This window comes from Geotrypetes seraphini, chromosome 15 (genome assembly GCF_902459505.1).
Source record: "Geotrypetes seraphini chromosome 15, aGeoSer1.1, whole genome shotgun sequence".
In the NCBI taxonomy this organism is placed as follows: Eukaryota; Metazoa; Chordata; class Amphibia; order Gymnophiona; family Dermophiidae; genus Geotrypetes; species Geotrypetes seraphini.
The window spans coordinates 45153721-45172966 of NC_047098.1; the positions used below are offsets into that span (position 1 = coordinate 45153721).

General features: G+C 47.5%; 1 protein-coding gene across 8 annotated transcripts in view; it reads left to right on the forward strand.

Moving 5' to 3' along the window:
* Positions 1-19246, forward strand: part of BRIP1 (BRCA1 interacting protein C-terminal helicase 1) — a 354698-nt gene that overhangs the window by 255683 nt on the left and 79769 nt on the right. The gene's annotated exons all lie outside the window — the stretch shown is intronic.

Consider the following 19246-nt stretch of genomic DNA (forward strand, 5'->3'; position numbering starts at 1 on the left):
ATTTCCCCTCTTTCTGTTACCTTCCTGTGTCCAGATTTCCCCTATCTTCCTCTTCCATACCAGTGTGTCTCTTCTTTTCAACCCCATCTAGCTTTTTTCCCTCTTTCTTCCCCCCCCCCCTGCTTCTAGCATCTGGCTCACCTGCCAGTCCTTCCCTTTCTTTCCTGCTGTGGGTTTTTCTTTCCGACTTCATCCCCTTGGCCCAGAATCCTTTTTCCTTTCACTCCCTCCTTCCAATTTTAGCCGGGAACACTAGCGATCGCACGGTCCCCGCGGCCACTACCTGCCTGCCCGGTCGATCCTGGTGTTTGGCCGGCTCTATCCCTTCTCCTCACCTTGGTTTGTGGGTTTTCTTTTTCGGCAACCTGCGCGCTTTCCCAGGGAGCCGCACACGCGCGGCTGCTCAGTGTTCGATCTTCTGCTCTGCTGCAACTTCCTGTTTCCGGTTGCGTCAGAGCAGAAGATCGAGGCTGAGCAGCGGCGGGTGTGCGCGGCTCTCTGGTAGCGTGCGGGTCGCCGAGGAGGAGGATCTGCGGACTGGGGTGAGGAGAAGGGAGAGAGCTGGCTGGACACTGGAATCGATTGGGCGGGCGGGTGTGAGCTGCGGGGACCGCGCGATCCTTCATGCCTCACTGCGGGGGACAAGACCATTCACCGCCCCGCGGGCGGTGAATGGCCTTGTCCCCATCGCCGCAGCGACTGCTAGTTTTCTTCCCCGTTTTCGGCGGGTGACCCGCGGCTAAAATGCGGTGGCCGCGGGTAAACCGCCACCGTGTCATTCTCTACTCTCTACCACATAAGCCGCCTCTTCCTTCAGCCATGGGCAGCAGTTCCTGTACGCTGTCCGCAGCTGCCCAGAAGCCTTCTCTCTAATGCTGGAGCTTGGAGGAAAGGTCTGGAGGATATGAGAGAGAAATGTTGAATGTGGCATTAGAGGGGGTGGGAGAAAAGCACCCTGAATCTCTCCCTCTTTCTTTCTCTCTCCCAACCCCCTTCACAGCAAGGGAGGGAGTGAGAGAAAGAGAGATGTGGATAGTGAGAGAAAGGGAGACATGTTGCACATGGGGGTAGAGGAGAAAGAGAAAGAAATGCTGTGCAGGGGTAGGGCGGGAGAAAGTGTGCTTTGTGTAGTTTAATTTTGTGGTTGCCTTTATGCATTGTTAATAAGTTTATATTGTGTATATATGAAAAATGAATGGAAGAAATGGTATTACAATTAGTACTATTATTATGGGGTGGGGTCTGGGGCAGAGCTTTTAGGCCCCCAAAACAAAAAAGCATTCTGTTGCCTTTGGTGTATGTTACTTCTTTGTTCTCCTGCCCTCTCCTTTTCTTTTCCATTGTGTTTCCTGTTCTCCATTCTATTTCTTCCCCTCTGCTCTTCTTCACATCCCTTGTCTTTCTTATTTATTTATTCATTCAATTTTCTATATCATTCTCCCAGGAGAGCTCAGAATGGTTTACATGAATTTATTCTGGTACTCAAGCATTTTCCCCTGTCTTGGCAGGCTCACAATCTATTTAATGTACCTGGGACAATGAGGGGATTAAGTGACTTGGTCACAAGGAGCAGCATGGGTTTGAACCCACAACCCCAGGGTGCTGAGGTTATAGTTTTAACCACTGTGCCACACTTCTTCAAAACAGAAGCCTCAAACAGCTTTCATATTTTTCCCAGGCATGGTTCCTTAGGAACATTTAGAACCCCTATAAATTTTGTACCATGTGAGATTATTTCATCCTGCTTTTTGTCGGTCTTGGAAGATAATTCCCACAGACGTTCTGGGCTTTTATTGTTAAGTCATTTTAGCTTTAGTATTGTTACATATTGAGAGATCCAGTTAATCTGTAATCCAATATCTTTTATGGCTGTGTGTGTTTCATTTTATAAAAAAATATCAGTAGAATGCATTTTTCCTAAAATATCGTATGTAAATTATCTAAAAACCTTTCTGAAATGTTATTGTTTGATATCGGTACTTACAAAATGTTCTTGTAAAGAAATTTAACTCACACATGTGTTTTCTATTTTCAGTGCTTATTTAGTGTCTCCCTTGTAAATTATTTTATACTCTTCCCGCAAAGGTTTATTTCTGTGATGATTTCTGTAAAACTGTTACATTCAAGGTGGTAAATATGAGTGTAATATCCCTAATCTGTACACACACATACCAAGGAGTTTGCATATAAAGAAAGCCCTCCTTAAATCTCTAATTACTGCTAAATGTTGATGTCTGTATTTACTGGGTCTCATAAGAGACTGGAAAGACTAGAAAGGTTTAGTTTTGGCAAAGAGGCAGACAATATAGATTGAACCTTTAATTGAGAAGGGGATCATGGGAACTTTCTACATTTAATTCAGATTGAACGAGGCCTTCTACATATTTATATTTAAAAGAGGAACCAGTATGGTGGCTCGCTTGATAAGCCTAGAGGTGACATGTGGAAGACCTGGGTATGATCCTCTGCTCAGGTCTTCTTTAGAGAATGACACGGTGACCCTTTCCTGCGGGTGGCCGCAGTAAAACTGCAGGAATGGGTAAAATGTATATCTCACCGCCGACATGGATTCCTGAACCATGGAGAGGCACTACAGGGACTTCAGAGACCAGACGGACTCCATCTGACCAGTAGAGGTAAGGACGTTTTCGGACACCGACTAGCCCGCCTGCTTCGCAGGGCTTTAAACTAGGTAAGTCGGGGGAGGGTACCCACTCACATACCAGCGCAGTAAGGAACTATCCTGATGAGATGAGTCAAAGCTCCGAGGTAAGTACCCACACTACAAACAGTTCTCTAGGGGTCACACCAACTCAGGTAGAAAAAATCTCAAAGGGATTTAGCAAACATAAAGAGTGGAGGGCTATGTATGTTAATGCACACAGTTTAGGTAATAAAATTCTAGAATTAGAGACTGAAATAAGGAATGCAGACCTAGACGTGGCGGCGATATCCGAAACTTGGCTAACAGACTCTCATGGGTGGGATATGGTTATACCAGGTTATAACTTACTTCGTCGGGACAGAGAGAGCAGGTTAGGTGGTGGGGTAGCATTATATATTAAAGAGGACATCAAAACCACCAGGATTACAGATGTCAAATACACAGGGGAATCCCTCTGGGTAAACCTGGCAAGAGGCAGAGAGAAGTGCCTGTATCTTGGTGTGGTGTACAGACCCCCTAGACAACTGGATGACATGGACACAGACTTAATTGAAGACATTGAGAATATCACTCTAAGGGGAGACACTGTAATACTTGGGGACTTCAATATGCCTGATGCAGACTGGAGCACACTTTCAGCGACAACCAGCGCTAGTAGGAGGCTATTAAACTCCATAAAGGGAGCCCGTCTCAAACAAATGGTGATGGAGCCCACTAGGGCCCAGGCAATCCTTGACCTGGTACTCACCAATGGGGAAAGCGTCTCAGAGGTCTCAGTAGGAGATACGTTAGCCTCCAGCGACCACAACATAGTATGGTTCAATCTTAGGAAAGGCTTCCCTAGATCAAACACGAAAACAAAGGTACTCAATTTCCGCGGCACATACTTCGCACGCATGGGAGATTTCGTCCATCGGACGATGCAGGACCAAGTGGAGACTGATGATGTAGAAGCTAAGTGGTTAACACTGAAATCAACCATACATGAAGCAACTAGCCGCTACATAAAATCGGTAAATAAATGACAAAGAAACAATAAACCCCAATGGTTCACCGCAGAGATCTCACACCTTGTTAAGGAGAAGAAAAAAGCATTTATTTCCTACAAGCATACGGAAACAAGAGAAGCTATCATGGAATATAGGACCAGATCTACAGCGGTCAAAACAGCAATTAGGGAGGCCAAACTTCGTGTGGAAGAAACTCTAGCAAAGAACATTAAGAAGGGGGACAAATCCTTCTTCAGGTATATTAGTGATAGGAAAAAGAACACAGACGGGATAGTACGCCTTAACAAACCGGATGGGAATTACGTGGAAGCAGATTCAGATAAAGCTGAACTACTGAACGAATACTTCTGCTCGGTCTTCACTTGCGAGGCACCAGGACATAGTCCTCGGTTAGAGGCTAAATCAAATGCGGACGACCCGTTTCAGAATTTTGAGTTCACACCTGGTGAAGTTTACAGCGAACTGGCAAGACTAAAGGTAAATAAAGCCATGGGACCAGACAATCTGCACCCAAGAGTGCTCAAAGAGTTGTGCGATGTCCTGGCGATACCACTAGCCGCACTCTTCAATCTCTCCCTAAACACGGGGAGAGTACCCTTGGACTGGAAAACAGCCAACGTCATTCCTCTGCACAAAAAGGGTTGCAGGGCAGAGGCTGCGAATTACAGACCGGTGAGTCTCACATCAATAGTGTGTAAACTCATGGAAACTTTAATTAAACGCAAATTAGACACGAACCTGTATGAGGAAAATCTACAGGATCCCAATCAACATGGATTCACCAAGGGTAGGTCCTGCCAATCCAATCTCATCAGCTTCTTTGACTGGGTGACAAGGAAGCTAGACTTGGGAGAGTCTATGGACATCGTGTACCTGGATTTCAGTAAAGCATTTGATAGCGTCCCACACCGCAGGCTGTTGAGCAAAATGAAATCGATGGGGTTAGGAGAAACACTTACTACTTGGGTCAAGGATTGGCTAAGCGGAAGACTTCAAAGGGTAATGGTTAACGGTACCCTCTCTAAAACATCAGAGGTGACCAGCGGAGTACCGCAGGGTTCAGTCCTGGGCCCACTCCTTTTCAACATATTCATAGGGGATCTGACTCAGGGGCTTCAGGGTAAAATAACATTATTCGCCGACGATGCTAAACTATGCAATACAGTAAGTGAATGTAATTTACAGGATAGTATGACACAGGACCTGCTTACATTGGAAAGATGGTCCTCGACCTGGCAACTGGGCTTCAACGCTGGGAAATGTAAGGTTATGCACCTCGGTAATGGTAATCCATGCAGAAATTACACCTTGAATGGGGAAACTTTAACTAGTACTTCGGCGGAACGAGACCTAGGAGTAATCATCAGTGCAGACATGAAAACTGCCATTCAAGTGGAGAAGGCTTCATCTAAAGCAAGGCAAATGATGGGATGTATCAGTAGAAGCTTTGTCAGCAAGAAGCCTGAAGTCATAATGCCATTGTACAGAACCATGGTGAGACCTCATCTGGAATACTGTGTACAATTTTGGAGACCTCATTACCGTAAAGATGTGCTCAGAATCGAGTCGGTTCAACGGATGGCCACCAGGAGGATCTTGGGTCTCAAAGGACTCTCATACGAGGAGAGACTAAACAAACTACAGCTCTACACTCTAGAAGAGCGTAGGGAGAGGGGAGACATGATTGAGACATTTAAATACATCACAGGACATATCGAGGTGGAAGATGATATCTTCTTTCTCAGGGGACCCTCTGCCACCAGAGGGCATCCGCTCAAACTCAGGGGCGGGAAATTTTGTGGCGACATAAGGAAGTACTTCTTCACAGAAAGAGTGGTTGACCGTTGGAATGAGCTTCCAGCGCAGGTGATCGAGGCCAACAGCGTGCTGGACTTCAAGAATAAATGGGATACATATGTGGGATCCCTACGAGGGTCAGAGGAGGAAAGAGGGGATCCCTAAGAGAGTCAATCTGAATAAATAGTCACTAGGTATAGACTTAAGAGGAAGGGACAGTACGGTGGGCTATAGCCCTTTTTCTGCCGTCATCTTCTATGTTTCTATGACATGGGAACAAACCTTTTCACAGCTCTGTGGAGCAGTAAATAGCTTTGTTCCCGCAAGGAACTCCACCCACCACAGCTCCCCGATATCCCACCATCAAGACCTTCCCCTCGTGGGTCCAGCGGGTCCAGCCGCTCCAGCCCTGCTCCCCCTCACTCATGGATCTGGTGGCTCCAGCCGGCTTCCCTCCCTGTCTGCCGCTGGCACACACCTTGCAGAGTGAGCCAATCTCTACATAGGGCTGTTGGAAGTTGCTCATGGCCTTCCCTCTGCTGGGCTCATTCATATGACGCAACTTCCTTTTTCACAAAGAAAGGAAGTTGTGTCATAAGGAGGAGCCCGGCAGAGGAAAGACCAAGAACATCTTCGAGAAAGCTTGTGTGTGGTGGCTCACTCTGCAAGGTTTGTGCCAGCGGCAGGGAGGGGAGGGAAGTCGTCTGGACCTGGAAACTAGTGTGCCCGATTCACCTCCCAGTCTCACTTTAAAAACTAATTACGGCTTGTAGAGGATCACCAGTGCACTTTCCCTCTGCCGCGGTCCTGCCCCTCCTCTGACCTAACGTCCTGTTTTGGTCTGGGGTAGACCGCGGCAGAGGTAAAGTGCAATCCTCTACAGGCCATAATTCGTTAAAGTGAAACCGGGAGGCGAATCGGGCAGTACTAGCTCGCGGGTCCAGACGACTTCCCTCCCTCCCTGCTGGAAGACCAGGTGGACACCAGATGATGGTGGAGAAAATGGGGAAGCATGCCAGCCTTTGGGGGGGAGCGGGAAAGAAATAATGGGTCTGAAAACAGGAGAGAGATGGTGGACAATGGGATGGAAGGAGGAAAAAGAAAGAGAAGTTGGACCCAAGGGAGTGGTATGTAGAGAGGGGGGTAGAGATACTGAATAGGAAGGCAGTTGGGAAGAGATGAAAGACCCTGGGGTGGTGGGGAAGAAGGGAGAGGTGCTGGATGAAAGGGTAGTTTAGAAAAGGAGAGATGGATCTGGGGATGGTGGGATTCATCACTGCAGCTGCTCTTTCATTCTTCGGGCTACTGGCAGCATGAGTGAAGTAGACATGCTGCTTTCTACAGCTGGAAGCTTTCCCTCTGCTAATGTTTCCTGCTCTGCTTAGGTGCAAAACAGTAGCAGAAGGAAAGCCTAACTCATGCTGTCGGTGGCCTGAAGAGCACAAGAGTACTGCCTTGTCGTTATCCCAGGACAAGCAGGCAGCATATTCTTAACACATGGGTGACGTCACCGACGGAGCCCTCGGTACGGACCTTTTTAACTAGAAGTTTCTAGTTGGCCGCACCGCGCGTGCGCGAGTGCCTTCCCGCCCGACGGAGGAGTGCGTGGTCCCCAGTTTCTTCGTTTCCGCGGAGCGAAGAAGACGCGTGTGTTTTTTCAACGGCCGTTGAAACCACTTTTTTGCCTTCCCGCTCGCGCTTTTTTCCTTATTTTTTCTTTCTTTACCTTCGGGTTTCTTTTTTCTTTGATTTGCAAAAAAAAAAAAAAAAAACTTTGCTTTTTCCCTTTTTCTTTCGTTTTGCCCCGGCGGGGCCTGTTGCCAGTATACAGGCCTCGGGCTTCGATTTTGCGGAGGCTATCTTCCCCTTCATGCCCCCGCAGGTCGGTTTTAAGAAGTGCCAGCGGTGTGCACGCCCGATCTCCTTAACTGACCCACACAATTGGTGTTTGCAGTGTCTGGGTCCGGAGCATCGGGCGGATTCCTGCACCCGCTGTGCCACTCTTAAAAAGAGAACTCTTAAAAACCGAAGAATCCAACAAACTCTTCTCTTCGGTACCGAGTCGGCGATGGACTCCTCACCTTCAACGGCGGTACCTCAAAAATCGGCACCGTCGACCTCGACACCGACCGACCCCGCATCGGCGCCGCTGGCGCCAGGTAAGCCGGCTAAGAAGCCTTCCTCTTCCCTCGAGCGCCCTCCAGCTACGGTGGCGACACCGTCCTTACCGGCATCGCACCGGTCCCGCAAACGCTCCGCCCCGATCTCGGTGAGTGCCTCATCATCGGCCTCCTCATCGCCGGGGCGTGGAGCGGCATCTAAGGAACCGAAGAAAAAGAAAGCGGTTCCGATGCCACCCCTCGATGACCGTATCTCGGCCATCTTAAAGGCTCAACTCCAGGAGCAGTTGAAGAAACAACTTGAACAACTGTTGCCCACTATCCTGGCACCGCTCCTTCCGGTACCAGACCGGCCCGAGCCCCGTACCGAGCCCCCGGTGTCCACCCCTTCGGTACCGGTGAACACCTCCATGCCGATCCTTTCGGCCCAACAACTTCATGGCGATCCAGTGGTTCATTCTCAGGCCACATTGGATCCTCCTCGGCACCAGGCGATACGGCACTCTTCTCGGGACCGAGATAGACGCCGGTCGTCCTCCCCTGGTACCGTTTCGGTGCGCTCTGGAAAGTCTTTGTCCAAGACTCGCCATACCGCGCCCTCCACCCCGGTGTCTCGACATGCACCAGAGGTCAGGGACCCTGACTTATGGGAGGACACTCCTCTCGGTACCGAGGAGGATCCCTCCTCATCTGATGAGGAACCATCGGCACCCGATGCCACCTCCAAACCAGAGCAGTCCTCTTTTTCTAAATTTCTGAGAGAAATGTCTGCTGCCCTGTCACTTCCTCTAGAATCTGACTCAAAAAAGTCTCAGGCCTTTCTAGAGGCCTTAGACTTTGAGCAACCTCCTAAGGAGTTCCTCAAGCTTCCCGTGCATGACATCCTACGGGAAACGTTCTATAAAAACTTGGAAAATCCCCTCACGGTACCGGGAGCCCCCCGTAAACTGGACAACCTTTACCGTGTCATTCCTATTCCTGGATTCGACAAATCTCAATTGCCCCATGAGTCCCTTCTGGTGGAATCCACCTTAAAAAAGACTCAGGGCTCCAGTGTCTATGCCTCTACCCCTCCTGGCAGAGAAGGTAAGACCATGGACAAGTTTGGCAAGAGGCTTTACCAGAATGCCATGCTTGCCAACAGGGCAAACAACTATTCCTTCCATTTTTCTTTCTATCTGAAACATTTGGTCCAACAACTGTCTGCCCTCCAGAAGTACCTTCCTGAGCGCAAGGTCCCGTTATTCCAACAACACATCTCTGGTCTTCTCCAGATGCGAAAATATATGGTCCGCTCAATATACGACTCCTTCGAGCTCACCTCTCGGGCCTCTGCCATGGCCGTAGCCATGCGTCGATTAGCCTGGCTCAGAGTCTCCGACCTGGACATCAATCACCAGGATCGTTTGGCCAACGCCCCCTGTCTCGGGGATGAACTCTTTGGAGAGTCACTGGATTCCACCACCCAGAAACTCTCGGCCCATGAGACCAGGTGGGACACCCTAATCAAGCCGAAGAAGAAGGCTCCGCCTGCTCGACCCTATCGGCCTCAATCATCTTACCAGCGGAGGTTCTCAGCCAGGCCACTCAATCCGCCTCCTCAACAATCTCGGCGACCCCGTCAACAGCAGCACCATGCCCAGGCTCGATCTCAGGCCACTCAACCCTCTAAGCCTTCTCAGCCTGCTAAACAATCTCAGCCCTTTTGACTCTTCTCTCCAGGGCATAGCCAGTCATCCACCCTCGCTGCCTCTTCCACAGCCTATAGGGGGTCGTCTCACCATTTTCTCAAGCCGTTGGGAAGTCATCACGTCAGACCAGTGGGTCCTCAACATCATCCGCCACGGCTACTCTCTCAACTTCCAGACTCTTCCACCGGACAACCTTCCCGTAGAGTCTGCTTCTCACTCCTCTCAAACCCCCCTCCTCCTGAGGGAGGTTCAATCCCTCCTCCTTCTCAATGCCATCGAAGAAGTACCTCCAGATCAAAGGGGTCAGGGATTCTACTCCCGCTACTTCCTTGTACCCAAAAAGACGGGAGACCTCCGTCCCATTCTCGATCTCAGGGACCTCAACAAGTGTCTGGTCAAGGAAAAGTTCAGGATGCTCTCCCTTGCCACACTTTACCCTCTTCTTTCTCAACACGACTGGCTATGTTCCCTGGACCTCAAAGAGGCCTACACTCACATCTCCATCCATCAGAACTCTCGCCGCTACCTGCGGTTCCAGGTACTACACCACCACTACCAGTACAAAGTACTACCATTTGGCCTCGCTTCCTCCCCCAGAGTCTTCACCAAATGCCTGATAGTGGTGGCGGCCTTCCTCAGGTCTCACAACCTCCAGGTGTTCCCCTACTTGGACGATTGGTTGGTGAAAGCACCTTCATCTCAACTCGTGCTACAAGCTACTCATCACACCATCTCTCTCCTCCACCTCCTGGGATTCGAGATCAACTACCCCAAGTCGCACCTGCTTCCCACCCAGCGACTTCAATTCATCGGAGCAGTCCTGGACACCACGCTGATGAGGGCCTTTCTCCCCTCAGATCGCAAGCAGACCCTGCTCCATCTCTGCCGTCAGGTGCTCATGCATCCCTCCATTCCTGCCCGACAGATGATGGTCCTCCTGGGTCACATGGCCTCGACGGTGCATGTCCTTCCTCTGGCGCGACTCCACCTCAGGACACCTCAATGGACTCTCGCCAACCAATGGTCACAGACTACAGATCTTCTTTCTCATCCCATCTCTGTGACATCATCTCTTCAGCAATCTCTCCAATGGTGGTTGAACTCCTCAAATCTTTCCAGGGGTCTACTCTTTCATCTGCCCCCTCACTCTATGATCATCACCACCGATGCGTCCCCCTACGCATGGGGAGCTCACCTGGGCGACCTGCGCACCCAGGGACTTTGGACCCCACAGGAGCGTCGTCATCACATAAATTTCCTGGAACTCAGAGCCATGTTCTACACCCTCAAGGCTTTCCAACATCTTCTCTGCCCTCAAGTCCTCCTCCTGTGCACAGACAATCAAGTCGCCATGTACTACATAAACAAGCAGGGCGGCACCGGATCTCGCCCCCTTTGTTTGGAGGCTCTGCGCATCTGGACCTGGGCCACGGACCGCAATCTCTTCCTCAGGGCGGTCTATATCCAGGGCGAACAGAACTCTCTGGCCGACAATCTCAGCCGCATCCTTCAACCTCACGAGTGGACGTTGGACCCTCCGACTCTGCTCTCCATCTTTGCTCGATGGGGCACTCCGCAGGTGGACCTCTTTGCAGCACCTCACAACCATCAGCTGCCCCAATTCTGTTCCAGACTCTTTTCTCCTCACCGTCTGGCACCGGATGCATTCCTGCTCGACTGGAGGGATCGGTTCCTCTATGCCTTCCCTCCACTTCCTCTGATGTTGCGGACCTTGTCCAAACTCCGCAAGGACAACGCCACCATGATTCTCATCGCCCCTCGGTGGCCTCGTCAACACTGGTTCTCCCTCCTACTCCAGCTCAGCTCCAGGGAGCCCATTCCTCTTCCTGTGTTTCCTACTCTACTTACACAGCAGCATCAGTCTCTACTGCATCCCAATCTGTCTTCCCTCCACCTGACAGCTTGGTTTCTCTCGGGCTGACCTCTCCGGAGAATCTATCTCAACCGGTCCGCCTCATTTTGGACGCCTCCAGGAAACCGGCCACTCTCCAATGTTACCATCAGAAGTGGACCAGATTCTCCTCGTGGTGTCTCCGGCATCATCAAGAACCCACCTCTTTGGCGGTGGAAACTGTCTTGGAATATTTGCTCTCGCTGTCCAACGCTGGCCTCAAAACCACCTCCATCAGAGTCCACCTCAGTGCCATCACTGCGTTTCACGAGCCTATTCTCGGAAAACCCCTCACGGCTCATCCTCTGGTTTCCAGATTTATGAGAGGGCTCTTCAACATCAAACCGCCTCTCAAGCCTCCTCCTGTCGTCTGGGACCTGAACGTGGTTCTCTCAGCTCTCATGAAACCTCCGTTTGAGCCTCTTGCCACAACTTCACTCAGGCTTCTTACCTGGAAGGTGCTTTTCCTAATTGCCATCACCTCTGCCAGGAGGGTTAGCGAACTGCATGCACTGGTTGCCGACCCACCTTTCACTGTTTTCCACCATGACAAGGTTGTTCTGCGTACCCACCCTAAATTCCTTTCCAAGGTGGTCTCAGCTTTTCACCTCAACCAGTCCATTGTGCTGCCCGTCTTCTTCCCTAAGCCTCACTCGCATCCTGGGGAACAGGCGTTGCACACGCTGGATTGTAAGCGTGCCCTTGCTTACTATCTTGATCGTACCAGAGCTCACCGAACAGCCCCTCAGCTCTTTTTGTCTTTCGACCCCAACCGTTTGGGTCATCCTGTCTCCAAACGGACACTTTCCAATTGGCTTGCTGCCTGTATTGCTTTCTGCTACGCTCGGGCCGGTCTCTCACTGGAAGGAACTGTCACGGCCCACAGAGTCCGAGCTATGGCTGCTTCTGTAGCTTTCCTCCGCTCCACGCCCATCGAGGAAATCTGCAAGGCGGCCACTTGGTCCTCAGTTCACACGTTCACTACTCACTACTGTCTGGATGCGTTCTCCAGACGGGATGGACACTTCGGCCAATCTGTGTTACAAAATTTATTTTCCTAATGGCCAACCATCCCACCTCCCTCTTTGTTAGCTTGGAGGTCACCCATGTGTTAAGAATATGCTGCCTGCTTGTCCTGGGATAAAGCACAGTTACTTACCGTAACAGGTGTTATCCAGGGACAGCAGGCAGATATTCTTACGTCCCACCCACCTCCCCGGGTTGGCTTCTTAGCTGGCTTATCCTAACTGGGGACCACGCACTCCTCCGTCGGGCGGGAAGGCACTCGCGCACGCGCGGTGCGGCCAACTAGAAACTTCTAGTTAAAAAGGTCCGTACCGAGGGCTCCGTCGGTGACGTCACCCATGTGTTAAGAATATCTGCCTGCTGTCCCTGGATAACACCTGTTACGGTAAGTAACTGTGCTGATCCCATGGAGGAGAGGAACGCAGAGAGGGTTACTGGAGGATCGCGATGGGGGGGTGGGCAGGGGAGAGTGGTCAATGGAGAAATGCTGGACTGTGGGGATGGAGACAAAAAAAGGGGAGGACAGAGATGGATGGTGAGCACGGAGAAAGAAGAAAATGTCAAATAGGCAGGAGAGCCTGGAAAGCAAGTTAATAGAACAGAAACCAGAACCTGGGACCAACATGATTTGAATAATGACCAGAAAACAAAAGGTAGAAAAATAATTTTATTTTCTATTTTGTGATTAGAATATATAAGAACTGAAATGTTTATCCTGCCGGTGCTGGTGTTAGACATGGGTAAGGCCCAGGGCAGAAATTTGGGAGGGGACCCCAAAGCCACCTTCTAGCTTGTGCCATCGTCAGCTTCCAGCAGGCTTAGGACTTTCTCTAGCAAAGGGGCAGTTGCTCTAAATTGCATTCCTTGGCCTAACACCATCCCTGGCATGAGTGATATAGGAGTATAGGAGGAAATGAATCTTTTTATTTCTTTGGTGGTGTACTGTATGGAAGGTGTGGCTTCTTGGGATTTTGGTTTAATTTATGTTCATCATTTTTGGTCAGCTATTATGTATTTGGCATTTGTGGTGTGTGCGACTGAGGTATTCTAATAGGATGAATTTTCTATGTAGCATTCAGTTTTCCTGGTAGTAGAGGGGAGATGGGTTTTGTTCCTTTTTCTGCATTTGTGATTTATAAAATGACATTTGTATAGCATATTGTTCCTTTTTATACTTTAATAAAATGATTTCAATATAAAATAGCTATTTAAGACTTGTGTGGATGGAATCAGACAAAGTCAGTGGGGAAGGAAATAGTATGCGGGGTGCGGGGATGGGGACAGTCCCAAACCAGAAACTTATCCCATATGATGTACCCCACCCACTGCAATACAGCCAAGTAAGGCAGTAAATGGTCAGGATACAATTTTGGAGCTCCTGCCTCCCTTGTGACCTGTGCAGCCACACTGCTCACATTTAGTTTGCTATGGCCCTTGTTTTTCTTGTCTTAGTTTGGAGTTAGGGGCCATAATTTGTAATGTTTTAAGTATCAAATTAGTTTGCTTTAGGTGTCTTATGTGACTTTTTGATTATTTAATTATTTATTGTTGTACTGATTTCGCCAAGAATTTTCAGATTGAGCAGAATAGATTTTTTTTTTTTCAGTAAATAAACTGGGACTTCCTATTCATTGTGCAGCTATAACATCTATTGGCTGGATTTAGAGCCCCTGGTTGCCACCAGGCCTGGACTGGAATGACTAGACTAAAGTAACTAGAAGAGGATATGAACTATGAGGAAAGATTCTAGATAATTGTGAAAGTGAAGGGCCATAGAACTACATCCTAGTCTTGATTCTACAGTAGGATGAGATTGTGGTCCTATTCATACTCTTCTTTACCTTCATTCCCCACCCCCATAAAAGAGAGCAATTAATGTAGTCTGTGTTTAGCTGTGTCTATTCTTTATTGTTAATGTATCCCAATAACTTGTATAGCCTGGGTCCACTCAAGATGGAAGTTTAGGCTGCCAAACTCATGAAGTACACAAAAAAATGTATAAAACCTGGGTTCTGATGGGCAGAGAGATTCTATCTTCACATAGTAGCGACACAAGGAAAACAGAAAAGGTGACCTGTGATGCTCAATTTCTTTATTGTGATTAAGATTCCATACGTTATAAAGAAAATCAGATGACTCAAGAATGCTGGAAATTTTCACTTCTAAGCATTCTATGTCCATTCCATTGTGTGCTTTTGAATAAAAATATCACTTCTATTTTGGTGAAATCCTTAATTTATTGCTGATTGCAATTGTTATACTGCCTCTCAACAAGAGCAGCAAGGCAGCATACAATAAATTTCAACTTAAAAGTGCACTCAGGAAAACAACATGCTCAAAAGCATTTAAAAGAAAATAAATTTGCAGCAACTTAGGGCTAAATGCGCTAAAGTCAGCGATCATCGATAAACTTGCAGGTCTTCGCAATCCTTCTGCATCCTCACTACTCTGAATAACTTTATCGTCTGCAAATTTAATTACTTCACTCATCATACCAATTTCCAGGTCGTTTATAAATATGTTGAAGAGCATGGGTCCAAGCACCAAACCCTGCGGCACTCCACTTATGACGCTTTTCTAGTCCTAAGTATTGTCCATTTACCCCCACTCTTTGTTTCCTATCCGCCAACCAGTTTTTAATCCACGTGAGTATTTCACCCTCAATTCCATGGCTCGCAATTTTTCAAAGTGTGTGGGCATATTCATATAGGATGAAATTAACTAAACATTGCAATTTCCTTTTCTCTGATTCATTGAAATATCTTATCAATATTCAGCCACTGGGTCAGTGTGTTGTAGGGGGTTTTTTTGTTTGGTTTTTTGGGGGTTTTTTTTAAATGCCAGCTGCAGTGTTATCCTGCCGCTGTTTTCGATTCTGCCTTTACCTATTCAGTTCAAGGTCAGATTGCAGGAAGTTGCAATGGACAGTTTGCATGGACAGTCAACGGAGTTGCTAGTACAGGTAGATCATTATGGTTACAAAAACATAGTTACAGGTTCAAGTAGGTCATCGTTGGCTCATTGTTATGTCCCAGGAGTTGCATTAGACAGTTTAGAAATGGGCTTTTACAATTAGCACTTCAGTTACTTCAGGTTTGGCTCCCTGTCTTGGTACAGAAATGCTTTTAAAAGTTTTCTGAATCTGAGATAGTGGTCACAAGATTATAGTGTAAGTGGTTCCAGCATTTTGCTAATTGATATTGGATGGATAAGGGAAAAAAAAAATCTGTGCTGCATATTTGGAATAAAGGGGGTGCTAAAGGAGGACAATGCCATCACCGACAAACTGAACACATTTTTTGCAAATATATTTATCGAAGCGGATATACACAACATACCAGAAGTCAATAGGCTATACACAGTAAATGAAGACGGAAAACTGACAGGGTTGATGGTCAGTCTAGAAGAGGTATGCAGGCAGATTGATAGACTTAAAAACGATAAATCCCCAGGACCGGATGGCATCCATCCAAGGGTAATCAAGAAACTGAAAGGGGTAATAGCTGAACTGCTTCAACTAATAGCCAATCTGTCAATCAAATCAGGAGGGATTTTGGAAGATTGGAAAGTGACTAATGTTACGCTGATCTTCAAGAAAGGTTTGAGGGGAGATCTGGGAAACTACAGATGGTGAGACTGACCTCTGTACCGGGAAAGATGGTAGAGGCGCTGATAAAGGACTGTATCATTGATCACCGTGACGGACACGGTTTAATGAGGACCAGCCAGCACGGCTTCAGCAAAGGCAGATCTTGCCTGACAAACTTGCTGCACTTCTTTGAGGGAGTAAACAGGCGGATAGACAAGGGCGACCCAGTCGACATTGTATATCTAGATTTTCAGAAGGCATTCGACAAGGTTCCACATGAACAACTACTTCGGAAAATTGCGAGCTATGGAATCGAGGGTGAAATACATGGATTAAAAACTGGCTGAAAACAGAGAGTGGGGGTAAATGGACAATACTCGGACTGGAAAAGCATCACGAGTGGAGTGCTGCAGGGTTCGGTGTTTGGACCTGTGCTCTTCAACATATTTATAAACGACCTGGAAATTGGTACGACGAGTGAGGTGATTAAATTTGCAAACCATACGAAGTTAATCAGAGTAATGAAGACACAGAAGGATTGTGAAGACCTGCAACTTTATCAATGATCGCTGACTTTAGTGCAACATGACATAAATACGCTCGAGAAATGAGCCGCGACATGGCAAATGAGGTTTAACGTGGATAAGTGTAAGGTGATGCATGTCTAACAAAAATCTTATACACGAATACAGGATGTCCAGTGCGGTACTTGGAGAGACCCCCCCCCCAGAAAAGAGACTTGGGAGTACTGGTTGACAATTCAATGAAGCCATGTGCACAATGTGTGGCGGCAGCGAAAAGGGCGAACAGAATGCTAGGAATGGTTTAAGAAGGGGATCACAAACAAATCAGAGAAGGTTATCATGCCACTGTACCGGACCATGGTACGTCTCCACCTGGAATACTGTGTCCAGCACTGGTCGCCGTACATAAATAAGGACATGGTACTATTTGAGAGGGTCCAGAGAAGAGTGATTAAAATGGTTAAAGGGCTGGAGGAGTTTTTATACAGTGAGAGATTAGAGAAACTGGGCCTCTTCTCCCTTGAAAAGAGGAGACTGAGAGGGGACATGATCGAAACATTCAAGATAATGAAGGGAATAGACTTAGTAGATAAAGACAGGTTGTTCACCCTCTCCAAGGTAGAGAGAATGAGAAGGCACTCTCTAAAGTTTAAAGGGGATAGTTTCCGTACAAACATAAGGAAGTTGTTCTTCACCCAAAGAGTGATAGAAAACTGGAACGCTGTTCCGGAGGCTGTTATAGGGGAAAATACCCTCCAGGGATTCAAGACAAAGTTAGACAAGTTTCTGCTGAATCAGAATATACACAGATAAGGCTAGACGCAGGGCACTGATCTTTGACCCAAGGGCCACCACGTGAGCGGACTGCTGGGCACGATGGACCACTGGTCTGACCCAGCAGTGGCAATTCTTATGTTCTGGACAATGCCGTCAGCGCCGGACTTATCTGCTATTTGGATAACTTAGAAATGACATTATCTGGCTATGTGTTCAGGAACTTCCCTGGATCTGCCCCAGCACTATCCACATAGGGCCAGATTCTATAAATGGCACTGAAAATTCAGTACTTTTTGATGAGTACTCTTTATAGAATAGTGTTGAGCACTGAATTTAGCACTCAAAAATGAATGAACCTTGAATGCCAAATTCAGTGCTCAACTTTGGGTACAAGCTAAAATCTGGTATGCAAATTAGGCATGGATCCCCAACTATTCTGCAGCACTGTGTGCATCATAAGAATAGCCTTACTGGGTCAGACCAATGGTCCATCAAGCCCAGTATCCCATTCTCACGGTGGCCAATCCAGCTCACTAAACTTCCCCCTCCCCATTCGCGGTTTCTCCATTTGCGGTTTCATATAATCGCAATTTTTTCTGGGGAGGGAGAAAATAAAAAAGCTGTCTTAATTTTAAAATAATCCATATTTTTTTCCTCCCTGCCGCCTTCCCGGCCTTACCTGGCCTTACCTGGTGGTCTAGAGGGCTTTCGGGGCAGGAGCGATCTTCCTACGCTCCTGCCCCATGCAGATCGCCATGAGGAAATGGCTGCTGTGAGTTCCCATAGTCTCTCGAGAACGTCGGGAACTCCCTACAGCCATTTCCTCATGGCGATCTGCATGGGGCAGGAGCGTAGGAAGATCGCTCCTGCCCCGAAAGCCCTCTAGACCACCAGGTAAGGCCAGGAAGGCGGCAGGGAGGTGGGGGTGGGTCAGAGCCAGATAATCGCGTTTTTTCGCAATTCGCGGTCCAACTCTGCCCGTATCCCCTGCGAATGACAAGGGAGAAGTGTACTGGCCAAAACCCAAGGAGTAGCAATATTCCATTCTACCGATACAAGGCAAGCAGAGGCTTTCCCCATGTCTTTCTCAATAACAGACTTTAGACTTTTCCTCCAGGAACTTGTCCAAATCTTTCTTAAAACCAGCTACTCTATCTGCTTTTACTACATCCTCTGGCAACGTTTTCCAGAGCTTAACTATTCTCTGAGTGAGAAAAAATTTCCTCCTATTGATTTTAAAAGTATTTCCCTGTAACTTCATCAAGTGTCCCCTAGTCTTTGTAATTTTTTTACAGAGTGAAAAATCAATCCACTTGTACCCATTCTACTCTATTCAGGATTTTGTAGACTTCAGTCATATCTCCCCTTAGCCATCTCTTTTCCAAGCTGAAGAGCCCTAACCATTTTAGTTTTTACTCATACGAGAGGAGTTCCATCCCCTTTACCATCTTGGTTGCCATACTCCCTTTTTCATTTGCACTCGATTCAATTTGGGGCCCCCATTGTTACAGCACTGTTACAGCACATAGCCAGATTGGCACCCAAATCATAATTAGTGCCAATTAAGTGCTTGTTAGCTCCAATAATTAAATCATTGGAGCCCATTAAACCTTATGTTCCTTCTCGTATGCTAAGTTTGTCAAGCCTCTTTGCTTCAGTTGCCATTTTACTGGTAATCACAATTCTGCCTTTTATCATTTAGCTCCAGCTTTGTGGAATACTTCCCCAGGAGTTAAGAGAAGATCTGTAGTTTGGTTTAGAAAACATTTCAAAGCTTATTATTTTCAGGTTGGCTTTTGGGGATGAAGTGGTTAGTGTGATGAATGGTGAAGTCTGTGAAAGCAAAGAATTTACATATTGAAAAAAATTTACATATTGAAAAAATTTTTAGGGTATCTATGGGGTGGGCTTGGGCTTTTATTTATGTCAGGGGTGTCAAATGTCGGTCCTTGAGGGCCACAATCCAGTCGGGTTTTCAAGATTTCCCCAATGAATATGTATGAGATCTATTTGCATGCACTGCTTTCATTGTATGCTAATAGATCTCATACATATTCATTGGGGAAATCCTGAAAATAAGCAAAGCCCAAGTACACCCTATACAATCAATGCACCAAAAAAGTCTTATATGACAT